Source organism: Podarcis pityusensis, assembly GCF_964106645.2.
Source record: "Podarcis pityusensis genome assembly, chromosome: 3".
NCBI classification, from domain to species: domain Eukaryota; kingdom Metazoa; phylum Chordata; class Lepidosauria; order Squamata; family Lacertidae; genus Podarcis; species Podarcis pityusensis.
Window position 1 is genome coordinate 122,687,087 of NC_138026.1, and position 16,560 is coordinate 122,703,646.

The 16,560-nt window shown below is 53.2% G+C and overlaps 1 protein-coding gene across 2 annotated transcripts in view; it reads left to right on the forward strand.

Annotated features, from left to right (window-relative positions):
- The first annotated feature begins 1,385 nt into the window (after nt 1-1,385).
- Nucleotides 1,386-16,560, forward strand: part of DPYSL5 (dihydropyrimidinase like 5) — a 38,191-nt gene continuing 23,016 nt past the window's right edge. For both annotated transcript variants that reach the window (XM_081001023.1, XM_081001024.1), the window contains exon 1: nt 1,386-1,491. The gene's annotated coding sequence lies outside the window, so the exon portion shown is untranslated. The remainder of the gene's footprint in view (nt 1,492-16,560) is intronic.

Consider the following 16,560-nt stretch of genomic DNA (forward strand, 5'->3'; position numbering starts at 1 on the left):
TCTTTCCCAACATCAGGGTCTTTTCCAGGGAGTCTTCTCTTCTCATGAGGTGGCCAAAGTCTTGGAGCCTCAGCTTCAGGATCTGTCCTTCCAGTGAGCACTCAGTAATGGCAGAGGAGAGGGCTGTTGATGGCTGTGCTGGAAACCACTGGAGAGTGAAAGTGGCCTTGTCCTTGAATCCTTCTGTCGACTTTCCCTCGGGGACATCTGGTTGGTCACTGGGGGGATGCTGGACAATATGCAGAGATTGGGCCTGATCCAGCAGATGGGCTCCTCTTCTGTCCTAATGGAACCTCCAGGTCCAGGGGCAGTCTATCTGCAGGCATTTCATAGAATCATAGAGTTGGAAGAGACCACAAGGGCCATCGAGTCCAACCCCCTGCCAAGCAGGAAACACCAGCAGAGCACTCCTGACATATGGTTGTCAAGCCTCTGCTTAAAGACCTCCAAAGAAGGAGACTCCACCACACTCCTTGGCAGCAAACTCCACTGTCGAACAGCTCTTACTGTGAGGAAGTTCTTCCTAATGTTTTGGTGGAATCTTCTTTCTTGTAGTTTGGATCCATTGCTCCGTGTCCGCTTCTCTGGAGCAGCAGAAAACAACCTTTCTCCCTCCTCTATGTGACATCCTTTTATATATTTGAACATGGCTATCATATCACCCCTTAACCTCCTCTTCTCCAGGCTAAACATGCCCAGCTCCCTTAGCCGTTCCTCATAAGGCATCGTTTCCAGGCCTTGGACCATTTTGGTTGCCCTCCTCTGGACACGTTCCAGTTTGTCAATGTCCTTCTTGAACTGTGGTGCCCAGAACTGGACACAGTACTCCAGGTGAGGTCTGACCAGAGCAGAATACAGTGGCACTATTACTTCCCTTGATCTAGATGCTATACTCCTATTGATGCAGCCCAGAATTGCATTGGCTTTTTTAGCTGCCGCGTCACACTGTTGGCTCATGTCCAGTTTGTGGTCAACCAAGACTCCTAGATCCTTTTCACGTGTACATTTGGCGATGGCAAGGACGGGATGGTTGCTACGACAGGCGGCCCCTGCGGCCCAAAACCTCGGGCCCGCCCCGGTGGGCAGAGTCCCCCCCCCCGGCTGTCCCCCCCCCCCCGGCCTGGCGCCGAGGCCCACCCCAAAACAAGGCGGCCTGCGCGGGGTCCCGGTCGTCGGGCGCGGGCTCGGCCTGGGTCCCCGGAGCGAGCAGGCCCCGTCGCCATGGCGACGCGAGGATGGAGGCGGCCGCGCCCTGGTCCCTCGGCCCCGCCCCTCGGGAGTCGTAGTCCCGCCCCCCTGGGGCGCCGGCGGCGCGGCGATTGGCCCGGGCGGCGAGTGGCGGGCGGGCGCGAGCTGGCTCCGCCCCCCTGCCTGCCTGCGCGCGCGCGGCGAGGGAAGCAGGTGAGGCGGCGGCGGCGGCGGAGGGCGCACACGGAGGGCGGCGGCGGCGGCGACGACGGACGGGGAGGAGGGCGACGCCGAGGAGAGCCGGTGAGGGAGGAGCAGCAGCCCGGCCCCTGCCGGGTCCCGTGGGGGCGCCTCCCGCCCGCTTTGTCCGCAGCCCCCCCCCCGCCGGGCCTCGCCCACCTGGGCCCCTCGCCGGGCTTTGTGCTGCTGCTCCGGGGGGCGGCGGCGGCGGCGGGGCCTTTGTCTGGGGTGGGCGCTGCCCTTGCCCGGGGGGGGGAGGGAGGGAGAGGCGGGCTCCGGCCCTTCGGGGGGGGGGACATGCCGGCGACGCCGCTGACAATGGCCGGGGCTGGGCGCTTTGTGCTGCTTTGGCCGGGCTGGGCGATGGGGAAACTGAGGCACGGCAAGAGCGGAGGGACCGGGGGGGGGGGCTCCTGCCGGTGGCGGCATGGCTCTCTCTCTGCAGGTGGTGGCCCTCTTGGGGGGGGGGAGGCGCAAGACCTGGCCAGGGCCCGTCGATTCCCCCCACCCTCAAAAGCATGGGGCTGGGGGTGTCACAGACTCTGGGGGTCAACAAGAATCTTGGACTCCGAGATGGAGGGGCAGGAAGCGGAGGGCAGCAGAGGAATCCCCTGCCCCATTCAGGGACTTGCCCCACCGCCTTGCCCCATTGCAGCGGCCCAAAAGGCTGACCCAGTTGCCCCCCCCCCGTAGGCCCCTGATGGACCCACCCAGCATCCCCACCAGAGCCGAGTCAGGAGTAATCTCCTCGGAGCAAGGATTATGGACTGATGGAGGAGTCACGCCAGTTCACCCCATCCGCCTGGTCCCCACCCAGACACTCAGTCTGCCTGCCCAACCCCACCCCACCCCACAGAAGGGGGATCAATGGCACGCACAGCTGCCACCGCCGCCACCACTGCTGCCTGTGTCATACCTGCCTCCTTTTAACGGGGAGGAACAATCAGATGCTTGCTGCCGCTCCATTGGGGGGGGCACGGCCTGCGTGTTGGTGGTGGTTTGATATTGATTACTCTGAAGATGATGGTGTCTCAACAGAAAGCACCACCCTCTTCCTATGCTTTGCTTTCTCTGGACCACAGGCTCCCCTCCTGCCTAGGGCTGGGGGGGGGCACTTCCACACTTTGTGGTTGGCGCAGCTTTGTTTTGTGTTGGATTGGTTCGCGTCCAGAAGGCACCCCAGGCTTGCAAAGGTTGACCCTGCCCCTGTGGCAGAGGGGCGTGTGCATGGGTGCATCTTGCGCCCCCATCTCCTTGCTGGCTATGAGACGTTGCCTGTATTCCTGTGAACTGCAAGTAGCTTCTGTCTGGCCCGAGAAGGAGGATATCAGCAGCTGCAGAAGTAGGAATCACGGAATTCGGTGGGATTTGTTTCCTTGCAATCCACTGGATGCTGTGTAGTCTGATGCTGGCATCCATGTGTGCCATGGGGGGTGGGGCAGATGCCCTAGTGTATCCTTCCTGGTTTCGTCCTCAGTTTCCCCCTGTGGGAGTGAGCCTATGGGGAGCATGCAGGCAGTGGGCTGCAAAGCAGGGGCAAAATGCCTCATAGTTCTGACACCTTGTCTTAACCTCTGGCTGCTTCATCGAAGAAAATGCTGCAGGCAGATCCTGCTGTTTTTTGTTCTTCTTCTTCTTATTATTATTTCTTAGTAGTTAGAGATTTGATTGAAGTAAAGCAAGCAAATGAATGCAATGGAAATAATAGAAGTACAAAAAGCTGCACGGTAAATCCGGGAGAGACTTAAAATTAGGTTGGCAAAGTACTTGAAGACCATTAGGAAAGCCAAATTTCAGGTAGTGTAGTGGAGGGGGAGTCCTGGCTGTCTGCATTTGTTGAGCTATAAGATAAAATCCCATCCCACAGCACCGAGTCTGGGTCCTCCGAGCCTTTGGCAACACATAATTTATCAGTTAATTTTTCGGCTAATGCTAAATGCCACGTGGCTTTTGTCAGGAAAAAATCAGTGTGTCTATTTCCCGCCCATGCTTTGAAGTTTGCGAATGATCCTCAGGAATTGGAAACACTTTTCTGTGCCGCTCGGAATCCATCCAAGGTATAGGTGACAGTGCCGCCTCTACCCAGCTTTCTCTCCTGTAGGGCTGGCCAAAGGACCATCCCATCATAAGGGTCTGAGGAAGGTCAGAAGGTCTGCCTGGAAGCGGTGTCCCTGTTGGCATCCCCGCCCAGGGCTCTGCCGGGGGTCCTGGCCCTCCCTCCGTGTTGCTTGGCGATGGGACCGGGACAGTAGCTGCCTGTCAGAAGCAAACAAAACCTTGAGTCAGGTTGGCCTGTGCTGGGGGAGGGGTGCCGGAGCAGCAAACAATGGCTGATTGGCCGCCAGCTTCCACACTCTGGGGAAAAGACAATGCTTCTCTGTGTGGAAGGCCCCCTGCAAAATAAACGCAGGCCAGGGAGGCCCCCCCCCCCCGCAGTAACAGTGCAAAAGGCTGAAGACAGGAGGGGTGTGGAGAAGCCCTTTTCTGGTGGGAAGCAGCGCTCGAGATTTCCCAGGCGCGCTTTGCTACCGACGTGGGTCCAGTTGCGACTAAGTGGAGATTTCTGGGCATCAGGTTGGCGACCACAGTTTAAAAACTTAGTCCATAGTTACAGTCATACCTTGGGTATGGCGACCCGGAAGTAACGGAGTGTGTTACTTCCAGGTTTCGCCGCTCGTGCATGTGCCGACGCTCAAAATGATGTCACACGCTTGCGCGGAAGCGATGAATCGTGACCCGCAGATGCGGGTTGCTCCGCTTCAGGATGTGAACGAGGCTCCGGAACGGATCCCGTTTGCATCCAGAGGTACCACTGTATTTCCATTTCCGTTGTGTGTGTGTTTCTCCTTCTTGCATACTGAGACAAGTGCATTGTTATAAGTTATAACAAGCTGCAGTCAAGCAATGTAGTTGAGGTCCTAGAATCGTAGAATTGTAGCACTGGAATGGACCCCATAGGTCATCTAGTCCAACCCCCTAGCAAATAGACACTCTTTTGTGGCAACCGTAACCTAGATTTACAGTGCCATTTGGCGCCTAGCTGATATAGCTGAGTTTCTAACCCTAGTTGGAAGATGAGGATGGGCCACTCCCAGGAAGAGAGAGAGGGAGGGAGGAGGAGGAGGATGGCCAGGGTTGGTGGGGAGCAAGACTGGGACTCTGAGGCCGCCCTCCCTGATAGATGGGGATGGAATGAACATTCGCTTCCTGCTGGGACTCGAGAGCCCAACCTCTTGCCCAGGGATCTTGAATCCACCCAAGTATTGCTTATTGCTTCTAACAAGCAATTATTCTGGGCATTCTGCGGCCTTTAAGACAAAGGCTGTCCATGGCGGTCAGTGGTCTGGTTGGATGGTAGAGGGGAGGCTGCCGTGAGCCAGTGTCCTAAACTTCTGTGCCCTGCCTCTTTGCAACCAGGATGTGGCATCAACTTCTGCTCGCTTTTGCCTACACCTTCTACTTTCTGATTTCTCTTAAATGTTCCTGGGAATGCTAGGCAGATGCCGGCTAAGGAGGGCTGAGAATGCCTTTCCCTGGCGAAGCTTAAACTTAGTTTTGCCCCGTTGTTTTATAGCTGCCATTGCCAACCTGTGCCTCCTAGATGATTTGTGCTGCTGCTCCCAGGGGCTGATGGGAGTTGGAGTCCAAGCGTCTGGTTCCTCATCATCCTGGGAAAAAGTGACAAGTGGGGTGCTGCAGGGTTCTGTCCTGGGCCCGTTGTTGTTCAACGTCTTTATAAATGACTTGGATGAAGGAATTGAGGGGGTGCTCATCCAATTTGCAGATGACACCAAATTGGGAGGGGTAGCTAATGCCGCAGAAAGCAGAATCAGAATTCAAAATGACCTTATCAGATATGAGAACTGGGCTCAAACTAACAAAATGAATTTAAACAGGGACAAATGTCAGGTTCTCTGCACTTAGGAAGGAAGAACCAGCTGCACTGGGACACTTGGCTTATTAGTAGTTCACTTGAAAGGGATCTTGGGGTCTTAGTAGACCCCAAGCTTAACACAAGCCAAGAGTGTGGTGATTATTTTTGTTTATTTAATTTATATACCTCCCTATATTTCTTATACCCTGCCCACCTGACTGTGCTGCCCCAGCCACTCTGGGCAGCTTCCAACAAAAATACAGGAAAAAACAACAGCAAAAATTGAAAGCTTCCCAAAACAGAACTTCCTTCAGATGTTTGCAAAAAATCATGATATAGCTGTTCAATTCATTGACATTTGCCTGGAGGGCGTTCTGCAGTGTGGGTGGAGACTACCGAAAAGTCCTTCTGCCTGGTTACTTGTTGCAGTGAGGGAACCACAATAAGGTCCTGGGAGCTGGACTTTAGTGTCCAGGCTGAACGATGGGGGTGGAAACACTCCTTCAGCAAAAAAAGAAAGGAAAACCTAATGCTATCCCAGGCTGCATTAACAGAAGTCTTATGTCCAGATCAAGGAAAGTAATATTTGCACTCTATTCTGCCTTGGTCAGGCCACACCTGGAATACTGTGTCCAGTTCTGGGTGCTGTAATTTCAAAAAGTTGTTGACAAGCTGGAACGTATGCAGAGGAGGGTGACCAAGAAGATCAAGCCTTATGAGGAATGATTGAAGGAGTCTGGAAAAAAGACAGAGAGAAGATATGAGAGCCATCTTCCAATATCTCAAAAGGCTGTCACATGGAAGAGGGAACAAGCTTGTTTTTTCTAGCTCCAGAGGGTAGAACCAGTGGATTCAAGTTCCAATAAAGGAGATTCTGACTAAACATCAGGAAGAACAGTGGACAGTGGAATGAACTCCTTTGGGAGGTGGTGGACTCTCCTTCACTGGAGGTTTTAAAGCAGAGGTTGGCTGGCCAGGTTGGCAAAGGCTGCCTTGTGGGACCATCATCAGCACATCAGATGGTTTTAATTTATCCTGTTTTTGCCTCTCTTCTCAGTATAAAAATAGAGAGCCGTCAGAGGTTGATTTTTAGACTGTTTATCTGCTTGGAAGTGCAACATGCTCCTTTGATCATTCTATTCCTCTACAGTTCTTCAATTTTCAAAGCATCATGAAATACGGATGGTTGAAAAAACCTGGATCAGTGCGGGGAGCAAATGAAAAGTGTGGCATCTTTGAGAATTTTGTTGTACTTTGGTGCATTGCTTGTGAGCACTTGGGCTTGAGAAGGGCGTGTGACTTCTTCCACTTTCTTGAGCCTCTGCTGAGTGTGTGCATGTGCTGCACTGGAAGGTCTGAGCTCTGGGCTGTGAGCGTCGCATTTAGGTTTACAGGCTGGAATTGGCCAGAGAGGCTGGGAAAGGTGGGCTGATCCCTCTTCTCCCTTGAGCCTGATGCCCTTGGAGCCTGTTGATGCTCCTGAGGCGTTGATGGTCATTGGTCCAGGCGCCTCCTGTGCAGTATCAGGGTCTTCTGAGGCTCCCTATTGGAGCCACAGAGGGAGAGGCTCATTGTCGTGGTTCTTTGGTCCAGATTCCCCTTGGACTGCGGCTTCCCTCAGTACTAGGAAATGAGGTGCCAAGTGACACCATAGCTTGTTTCCTGCTCCACAGCAATGGATCCAAATGAAAAGAAAGGAGATTTATGAGTAAACATTAGGAAGAACTTTCTGATAGCGGAGCGGATAACACCAGAAGGTAGTGGACTCTCCTTCCTTGAAGGGTTTGAAACAGAGGCAAGGTGGCCATCTCTCAGGGATTCTGTGATTCCTGCATTTCAGGGGGTTGGACTAGATGACCCTTTGGGGGGGTCCCTTCAACTCTACAATTCTATGATTTCATGAAGAAGCTCTTTGGCTGGGCAGGGTGTTGGCAGTCAGTCCAGGGTCTTGAACTTCAGCCTCTGATGTCTGTAGCTTCCTAATTGCCAGGTGAGTCACCTGAGGGATTCCTCAGATGTGTTCACACCTTTTCCATGAGGAGTTGCATCTTGGCTTTTGGGTGAAGCTTGGGTCTGGAGGACCTGCCCAATAGACTCCTGGTCTTCCATATTTGGCTTGAGTGGAGGTCAGGGTGACTGGTGGGGGCAGGAGGCTCTTTGGCCTCCATAGCCCCTCTTTTTGAGGCTATGCCCCCCTCCCTCTTGCCTCGAGGTGGTGGCAACTAGAATATCAAGTGTGGGTGGTCTGGACTCTGGTCCCGAAAGGCACCTTCCCTCCAGTCCAAACAAACCATCCCTCACATGGATCTGCTGGTGCTCAAGCAGCCCTGTTCTCCTTGAGAAACTGCTTCCCCATCCTGCTTCCAGCTCTCTGGAGTTTGGGGCAGGGGAGCAACTGGGGATTGTGCCTAGGGCCTTCTGTGTCTAGTGGGGGTGCTCAGCCGCTGATCTGCGGCCCCCCTCTTAAGGCCCTGGTCTTCCCTGGCAAGGCCTTTGCCTCATTGACAAATAAATCCAGGGCCCTGCAGGTCTTGCTTCAGCTCAGGGTTGGGATTCTGGACTCCGAGTAGTAGCTCCAAGTCATAATCTGAAGTAGCAAAAAATACTGTGTGGGAAAGATCAGTCAATCATTGGAAATACAAAATTCCCACTTTTTATTAAAGTCACAAATAACACTGCGGGAGCTTAAAGACCAACAGATTAATTACGGCATCAGCTTTTGTGGACTGATGCCATCGTAAATTTGCTAGTTTTCAAGGTGCCTCAGCACTGCGGGGAAGGTGGGTGGGAAGAAGGGCAAAGAGTCTGTCTATCCAGCCTCTCAGTCAAAGGCTGCCTTTAATTTATTGAAACAATAACATCATACGAACTCCAGGCCATCATTCCATTCAGCTTCATTGTCTTCTTCTGCGGCATCTCATGAAATCAGAAGAATTACCCGCTGAAGGGGGCTTCCTCCTGCTCCTGCCTCTCTTCCTCTCCAGAGGTACCAGGGAAAGGTGATCTTCTGCCTGCTTTTCAGAGGGACGAGTGAGGCTCCTGTCTCCCTCAATAGGTTTCCATGTTCAGGCTGACCTTTGCCCACCAGGTGCCCCCTGGGCACTTTGGACAAGAACTCCCATAATAGCCGTGCTTGCTGGGGCTGGCGGGAATTTGGAGGAAACCTGCTTGACCTCAACACAGTTCCAGGTGACCAGAGCTGGTTTCTGAAGGGGAAAGGGGCAGTTTCCCTTGCTGACTGGGAACACGGTGCAAGCGGGAGGCCTCCAGTCAGTGCCAACTCCTGTCAAGTGGGTCACAGATGGGGTGAGAATGGTGGTGTTGAGGGGCTGATTCCACTCCCTTTCCCAACCAAGACACTTCTGTCTTTAGCCCAGTCTGGTGGGTGGGGGGCGTCCCCCTGGGAGGTTGGTCTTGAGATTCCCAGCAGGAGGGTAAAAGGCGAAAGATTTATAGATCTGAGGTGAAACCAGAGTAACTAAGAGGTTTTTAGCTGTAATGCTTTAAGAGATATGAAAAAAGGTTTGCAACTGGGTAATTTTAATGGTAAGGATTTGCTGAACTAACAAATTGAACTGGAATACAAAAAAGGGAGGTATGAGGAGGTCCAGGGAAATAAGTATAGGGAAGATAGGTTATGGAAAATTAATGTCCTTTTAACTGTTTTATTTGGTATGTTTTTGTTTTTGTTTTACTTTTTTGGTTATATTTTTTTTAAAAAACTATTCTTCTTTTTTCTGTATTCTGTATTTTTTGTATTTTTTGAAATTTTAATAAATATCATTAAAAAAAAAAAAAGAGATTCCCAGCAGGAGGGATCTGTGCTGTCACTTTTCCTGGGCAGGGCACCTAAGCTGGCACAGACCCTGATGAGACATAGGCAGCGGCCATGGTTCCATCTAGCCCAGTGTTGTCCACACTGACCGGCAGAGGCTGTTCAGGATTTCAGGCAGAGAATTTCAGGCAGACACTCGGCTAGAGCCGCGTTGGCCTGGCTCCCTGAGCACTCTTCCTTTGTTGCATGAGAGTGGCTGCTGCTGCTGCTGCTGCTGCTGCTGCTGCTGCAAAGGCCTTTAGCCAGAAGGGTCAGCAGGGCGATGTGGCTAAAGCAAATCTTTTCCTGGAGGGGAGGGATTCTTTGCGTATCTTGGGGAAGGGTATTACCCCTTGCAAGGGGCTAGCGTCTTCTCCTCCAAGGTAGGACCATCTTTGCCTCTGGTGCTTCAGCTGACTTGGGTCTCCTCCAACCTTTTTGACGCTGAAGAAGTTGTGATGTTTGGTGGGATATTATCGTGCCTCCCCTTAAGCTTTTCTCCTCCAAGGAAAACACGGACTTGGGTTCCAGGCTGCTTGTCGTCTTCCTTGTATTTTTCTGGACACATTTTTTCCAGATTGTCCAGGTCTTCCTTAAAATGTGGCACCCAGAATTGCCACAAGCCTGTCCAGGAGAGAGTGGGACTGTTGCTTCCTGTGATCTGGACGTTGTGCTGCTGTTAAGGAGACTTGAGAAGCTGCATTAGCTTTTCTTTTGCAGCTGAATCACACTGGTGGCCCCAGTCCAGCTTAAGATCCGCTCAACACGCCCCCCCCCTTGCACACGAGGTGCTGCCAAGTCAGGTCTCTCCCTTGCATTTGATTTGGCTTTGAACCTAAATGCAGTGCTTCACATTTGTCTCTGGTGCATTTGGCCTTGTTGGTTTTGGGCCAGGAGTCCGTGGTCCAGAGGGAACTCTAAACTGGAAAGATGGATGCATCGCTTTGGAGTCCCAACTGATGAAATTTTGCCGCCAACCAAGCAAGCAAAATTAGAGACTTGCTAGCAGACAAGAGTGGGAGAGGCCCGGAGGACCCAGGCGCAGCTCCGAGTCGCCGGCTGTGGGCTCATCCAGGCCGCCGGGATCCTGCTGGGGCTCCTTCAGCATCTTCATCACAGCCTCTCCTCCTGCGCCACTGTGTCAGCCAAGGTGTGGCTGAAGATGCTGAACCGGCTGTGGCGCAGCGAGAGCGTCCTGAGCAGGGAGGCACTGCTGGACCGCCTTGTCGGCCTCTGGACCGAGTGACATGCAGCTGCAGAAGGAGACGCTCGTCTCAGGCTTCCAGGAATGAACCTCCTGGTTATCGAGACCCAGAGTCAGCACCCACCTTCCACTGATCCTCCATGCCTGATTATTCCTTGCGCTTCCCTCTTGCCCTTGCTTCCAGGGTGGTGAAGGCTGCCCCTCAACCTTCACCATTAAACTGGCTATTCCTAAATGGGGCCGTTGCCCATCCAAGAGTTGCCTTGAGTTTTTATAACTAGCTGGTCAGGTGGCTGAGAAGCTTCTCCCCAAAGCAGAAATGTGAAAGCCTGAAGAAAAAAGCAGAAAAATTGGGGTAGGTTTTTTCCAAAAGAAATAAGGGGGGAGGGTTAGCAGAAAAAAATGGGGTCATGGTCACATTTCCCCAGTGTTTTCTGGGGCCTTCATATCTCTACCACGAAGCCTCAGGCAGCAACAGAAAAGAGCAGAAGCATTTTTAGAAAGAAAACTCCATGTGCCATGGTTTGAGTAATTATTATTATTATTATTATTATTATTATTATTAATGATATATACCCTGCACATTTATACCCCATCACATGACCCAGCAGCCTAGGCAAAAATTGGAGGGGAGGAGTTGAGCAGAGGCAGCTCTTGGGGCCACTCTCTGTTCCAGGGTCAGCTGGGTCCCTTTTGTGGGGGGGGGGGTCATGCTTTTGAATGCCAGCTGCTGGAAACCACAGGGTGGGGGGGGGTTGCTCTTGCCCTTGAGTCCTGCTTGGGGGTGTCTGGCTGGCCACTGTGAGGACAAGGGGGTGGGCTTTGGCCTGATCCGGCAGGCGGACAGGCTCCTCTCAGGTTCTCCTTGTTCCACAATTGCTGCTAGAAATGTGCCGATCCTGCCGCTGCCGTTGTGTGCTGTGCCATGCGAGGCGCTTGCCTGCCTCTGGATCCTCAGATGTCTCTCTGTAATGACTCTCGTCTTCATCAGGCTGTCAGCGCTCCCTGCAAGGACTTCAAAACAAAGAGCGGAGTGGGGGGGGGTGTCTCAGGCACTCCTCCGATGTGTCATTGCTTGGCATCTGCTCCAGCCCCCGCTCGCTCATTAAGCTTTCCCCCAGCGTTCCTTGTTAAAAGGGACCTGTTTTCGTCTGTGCGGCAGCAGTGCACCAGGCAGCCTTGGGAAAGAGTTGGGGGTCTTGGCAAGTGGAGGGGGTCCCCCAGGGCTGTGCATGTGGCCCCGGGGTGCTCTGTGTCTGATCTTGCTTTCCCTCCTCTCTCTGGGCAGCTGCACTGCCCTGGGTCCTGTGTGTCCTTTAGAGGCAAGAGAGAGGGCGGAGCCTCTGTTCCCCCCCGCTGTGTGTCCTGAGGAGGAGTTGGGGGCTACAGGCAGCCTTGCTGAGAAACAAGTGGGGGGGGGGGAATGTCCTGCAGGAACACTACAGTTCATGGACAGCCTAATCCCAGAGGGGCCCCAGAACCAATTTTAGTCCAGATTGCTTTAAAAAAATGGGTCTTATGTGACCCAATTTGGGTGGCACGACTCAAAGTGAGTATTTTGTTGTTGTATATATTTCACGAATCCCAAAGTTTGAGAGTCAGTAGCACAGATGTTGTAAAGGTGTGGGGATCTCTTGTGGAGCGTCCCCACTGAAGAACAGAACAGTGGTTAGCCACACCCAGCATTTGAAACTTGCCAGGTGCATTTTGCACCTGACTACCGGTCCCTTGCGACCAAGCCAAGACGCCCAGGCGCCATTATGGCGTCCGACGTCTCCACTGCCTGGAGGAGCCTGCCTGGGGATGCCTGGATCTTGCCTGTTTTCACACTACCAATGCATCCTGTCCGTGATATTTTATCTGCACAATCAGAATGAATTTCAGGAACTAAAAAGACTTTTTGAAAAATAGACGTTTCAAGCCGTCTAGCCCCCAAATGGCAACTGGCATTCCGTTTTGGCAACTGTAAGCCTGGTTTAAGGAGCCATTTGGTGCCTAGCTTATATATCTGAGCTTCTAATGCTGCCCAGAAAGGTCCCCCATGACAGTTCAGGGCTCCAAAAATGTGGGTCTGCCGCTGGTTGGGGGACATCTTTGCCCCATGTGTCTAGTATGCACCCCTGCTAGGCAGGGACTCCCGCCCTTGCCGGGTCTGGTGGAGCTGCAGCAGACTTGGGAGGATGGAAAGGGCTGCCCTCTTCTGCTGTTTGAGCCTCAGCACTGCACAGCCTGGAGGAGGGGGCCTGGGTCTGCTTTGCCCGCCCTCTGAGCGTTGGGCTCAGCACCCTCCGTGCCTTTGCAAAGTCTCCTCCCCGTTCCCTCCTTCCTCCTGGAGCCCCTAAAGATGCTGCTTGGATGTGAAGAGCCAGCTCAGGGGCACAGGAGTTTGAAATGCCGGCTTGAGAGTGTGTTCCTTGCAGGGTGGGTGCAGCGGGTCATGGGGAGGGGGCTTGAACAATGGGGATGGGACAAAGCCAGTGGCTGTTATACCCTCCCAGGACACAAAGGCTTCTTTCTCTCTCTCTCTCTGTGTGTGTGTGTGTGTGTGTGTGTGGAGGGTCTCTCGCTCTCTCCCAGTTGTTTTCCTTCCTGGGGAGAACAATGGCCAGCATTTACCCATCCTAATAATAATAATAATAATAATAATAATAATAATAATAATTTATTATTTGTACCCCGCCCATCTGGCTGGGTTTCTCCAGCCACTCTGGGCGGCTTCCAACAGAACACTAAAATACAATAACCTATCAAACATTAAAAGCTTCCCTAAACAGGGCTGCCTTCAGATGTCTTCTAAAAGTCTGGTAGTTGTTTATTTCCTTGACATTCCTTGATGGGAGGGTGTTCCACAGGGTGGGTGCCACTACCGAGATGGCCCTCTGCCTGATTCCCTGTAACCTGGCTTCTCGCAGCGAGGAAACCACCAGAAGGCCCTCGGCGCTGGACCTCAGTGTCCGGGCAGAACAATGAAGGTGGAGACGCTCCTTTAGATATACTGGACCGAGGCTGTTTAGGGCTTTAAAGGTCAGCACCAACACTTTGAATTGTGCCAGGAAACGTAACGGAAGCCAATGTAGGTGTTATATGGTCTTGGCGGCCGCTCCCAGTCACCAGTCTAGCTGCCGCATTCTGGATTAGTTGTAGTGGCGGATGGTGTTCTGTGTCACCTGGGTGCTGAAGGAGCCCTGAGCCCTGGGCTTGTGTGTTTAAAAGGACCCCCCTGCAAACTCCTGACAGTGAGGGGAAGGAGTCTGCAGGTGGAGGGTGCTGAGGAGTTATGCTGTGGGAGGAACGGAAGGAAAGGAAAGACATGGATTGTGGGTGTTCCAAGCAAGGAGGAGGAGGAGGCAGCCAATCCGTTTACGGATCTGTGGGTCACCACAGCACCTTGCATCTGGTTCCCAGGAACATGGGCCATTGAGAATCTTCCGATTTCAATGAAGCTGGCTTATGTGGCATGCCAGACCTTTTTTTAACATTAAATTGTTCCCAGTGTGTTGTAATTGTTGTCACCTGCCCAGGGACCTTGGGGTGAAGGTTGTTTGCTGCTGCTGCTGCTATTTACAGCGGTACCTCGGGTTAAGAACTTAATTCGTTCTGGAGGTCTGTTCTTAACCTGAAACTGTTCTTAACCTGAGGTACCACTTTAGCTAATGGGGCCTCCTGCTGCTGCCGCGCGATTTCTGTTCTCATCCTGAAGCAAAGTTCTTAACTCGAGGTACTATTTCTGGGTTAGCGGAGTCTGTAACCTGAAGCGCCTGTAACCCCAGGTACCACTGTATTATCATTTGAAATTTCATTTCAAACAGAAGGCTGGCCATAAGGGTGTGGCGGATGTACCCTTGGTGGCCTCTTGAGCCTGAGAGGCTGCAGGGCCTGGCCAGGGAAGCTGTGCTGCCCAACAGGGGGGCATCCAGCTCTGGGGGGGGGGGCTTCCCTGAGGGCTGCCTTACGCCTTAGCTGGGGGTGTTTCTTGCACTTGGAGCTCAGTGGCCTCTGTGCAGAGGGTGTTCTGCTCTTTCCCCGCTGACTGACACTGCTGCGTGCTCAGCTGCTGCAGGGGGGGAGAGGGGGCTGGCCTCAGGTTTTTTTGGGGGGGGGGGAGACACAGTCAGGTCCACAGCTGCTGGCTGCAGTTGCTCTATGGGCCACACTTACTTTTTTCTCCATGTCTCCTCATATGGTCGGGTTGCCATTTTTCAAAAAGTGGAAATCCAGACACAAAAGTTGTTTTGAGCTATTTTTTAAGGAAAATTGGCAAAAAAAGACACTACCGACATGGGCTGCTATATGTCTGGATTTTCCTGGACATTTTGCCGATTTCTGCTGGGACACAGCTTCCAACTGCAGTATTCCAGGTATATCCGGGAAATTCTGGGTGTATGGCAACCCTGTGACCTATGGAGACGCAGCACCAAATTGCCCTGGCCCACGTAAGCCCCTTCCTGGGCGGGCAGGGCAGGGTTCTTTGAGGTTTTACATCCATCAAGTGATCTATACAATTTGTTAAACAAATGAGTAAAACCAGCAAGCCCCTTCTGTGAGCTGTTGGGCCTCTCATCTTAGTGAGTGGGGTGGGAAAGTTGAGCTGCAGAATCCTTTGCCCCTCAGTCCACTGTGAGAGAGGTGGTCTCACTCGGAGGCTGTGGCTTTGATGCTTCTGCTGGACCCGTCTGGACCTATTTTCTCTGCAGGCCCCTTTCCTGCTTGTGTCCACACTGGTCATGGGCCTGTTAGCTTTGAGTTGTCTCCAACTCTGCTTTGACAACTGCGTGAACAATCTGTGGGTGCCTTTGAGCTTCCTAAATCTTTGAAAACCAAATGCTGGTTGACTTCTTCAACACACCTCATCCTGCATACAGATTGGGGGGGGGGGGCAGGTCCGCTGGCCTTGTGCGGTGCCTGCCCCATCCCAAGTGTTCCTGTAGAGTATTCTGGGTCTGCCTGGTGCTCTCCCCACACTGTGCAAGAGTTGGAAGGGACCCCCAAGGATAATCTAGTTAAACACCCTGCAATGCAGCTAAAGAGGGGGCAGTGGAGACGCTCCTTTGTAGGGAGCAAGAGTGCCCTGCCAATGCCCTGCCCTGATGTCCAGGGCTCCCGTTTCCCCTCCCACCTACTAAGAGAGAGGGGCCCACATTGCATAGCTACATGATGAGATGGGATATCTATGGGCCACAGCAACTCTCCCTCCCCAGGTCTGCTCTGATACTGCACATGAGTACCCAGTACCGAGGTCTCAGTCCTACAGACCCAGCTGGTTTCCTCATTCCCCATCAAGGCATGAGCAGCTGCAGATCTGAGGGCTGGCTGGTGGGGCAGGTAATGTCAGCCTTGTCCCCAGTTGACTGTGCCTTGGGCCCTATCCTAGCCTGCCAGTTCCAAGCTGTGGGGGATCCTGGTGCAACAAGGACATCTGCTTCTCCCTCCTGCAAGCGCCAGGCAAGGCTTGCTCTCCCAAGGTCCTCTGCTCCTCTGCGATTGCAGCTTCAGAGTAGACCCTATTTGCAACCCTGCAGCCATCAAAAGGGAATGTGCCTCCGTCTCCTCCAGGTTTTGGGTCCAGCTCCAGCTTGTGGGAATGCAGGTTTTGTTTGATTCCCGGAGACCCCTCCCTCCTCCCCCTTTTCTTTCGATCCCTGCCTCTCTCACACAATAGGAGCTGATGGTCTGTCTGGGAGCCTCTGAGCCGGCAGCTGTCAGGTCTGACTGCGCAGATTTCATGGCAAATGGGAGCTTCTGATGCTGATGGAGGGGCTGGGTTTGCCGCCAAGGGAGGCCGTGTTCAGGGGGCCTCTTTTATGCAACGAGATGCCAGGGAGGGAGGCGGAGGAGGTTGCTGAAGGGCTGCAAGAGGAAGGGCTTTCCAGGGGAGGGGAGCAGAGACCCTCTTTGCTCTGCCAGTCTTGGTGGTGCTGTTTTTTAATATATTTTTCTTCCAGCTGCCAAAGAGGAATGGAGGATGTTTGCAGATATGTGGGGGTGGGGAGAGGACCAGGCAGCTGCAGCATCTTTAGGGCATATTGTCGGTAGGATGGCAGAGCTGCCAGGAGCAGCCGAGAAGGAGGCAGAGGTTCTGGCGGTCAAGAAGGGCTCTGCAGAGCAAAGGCCTAGCCACGTCCAGCCGCCTCTTCTGACAGCAAAGAACCAGATTCTCCCTGAACCTCCGTGGCAGCTCAGATGGTTTCTGGGCCATCAGAAGAGCCCTGCAGCAGCAGCAGCAGCAGGATCAGGCCAAAG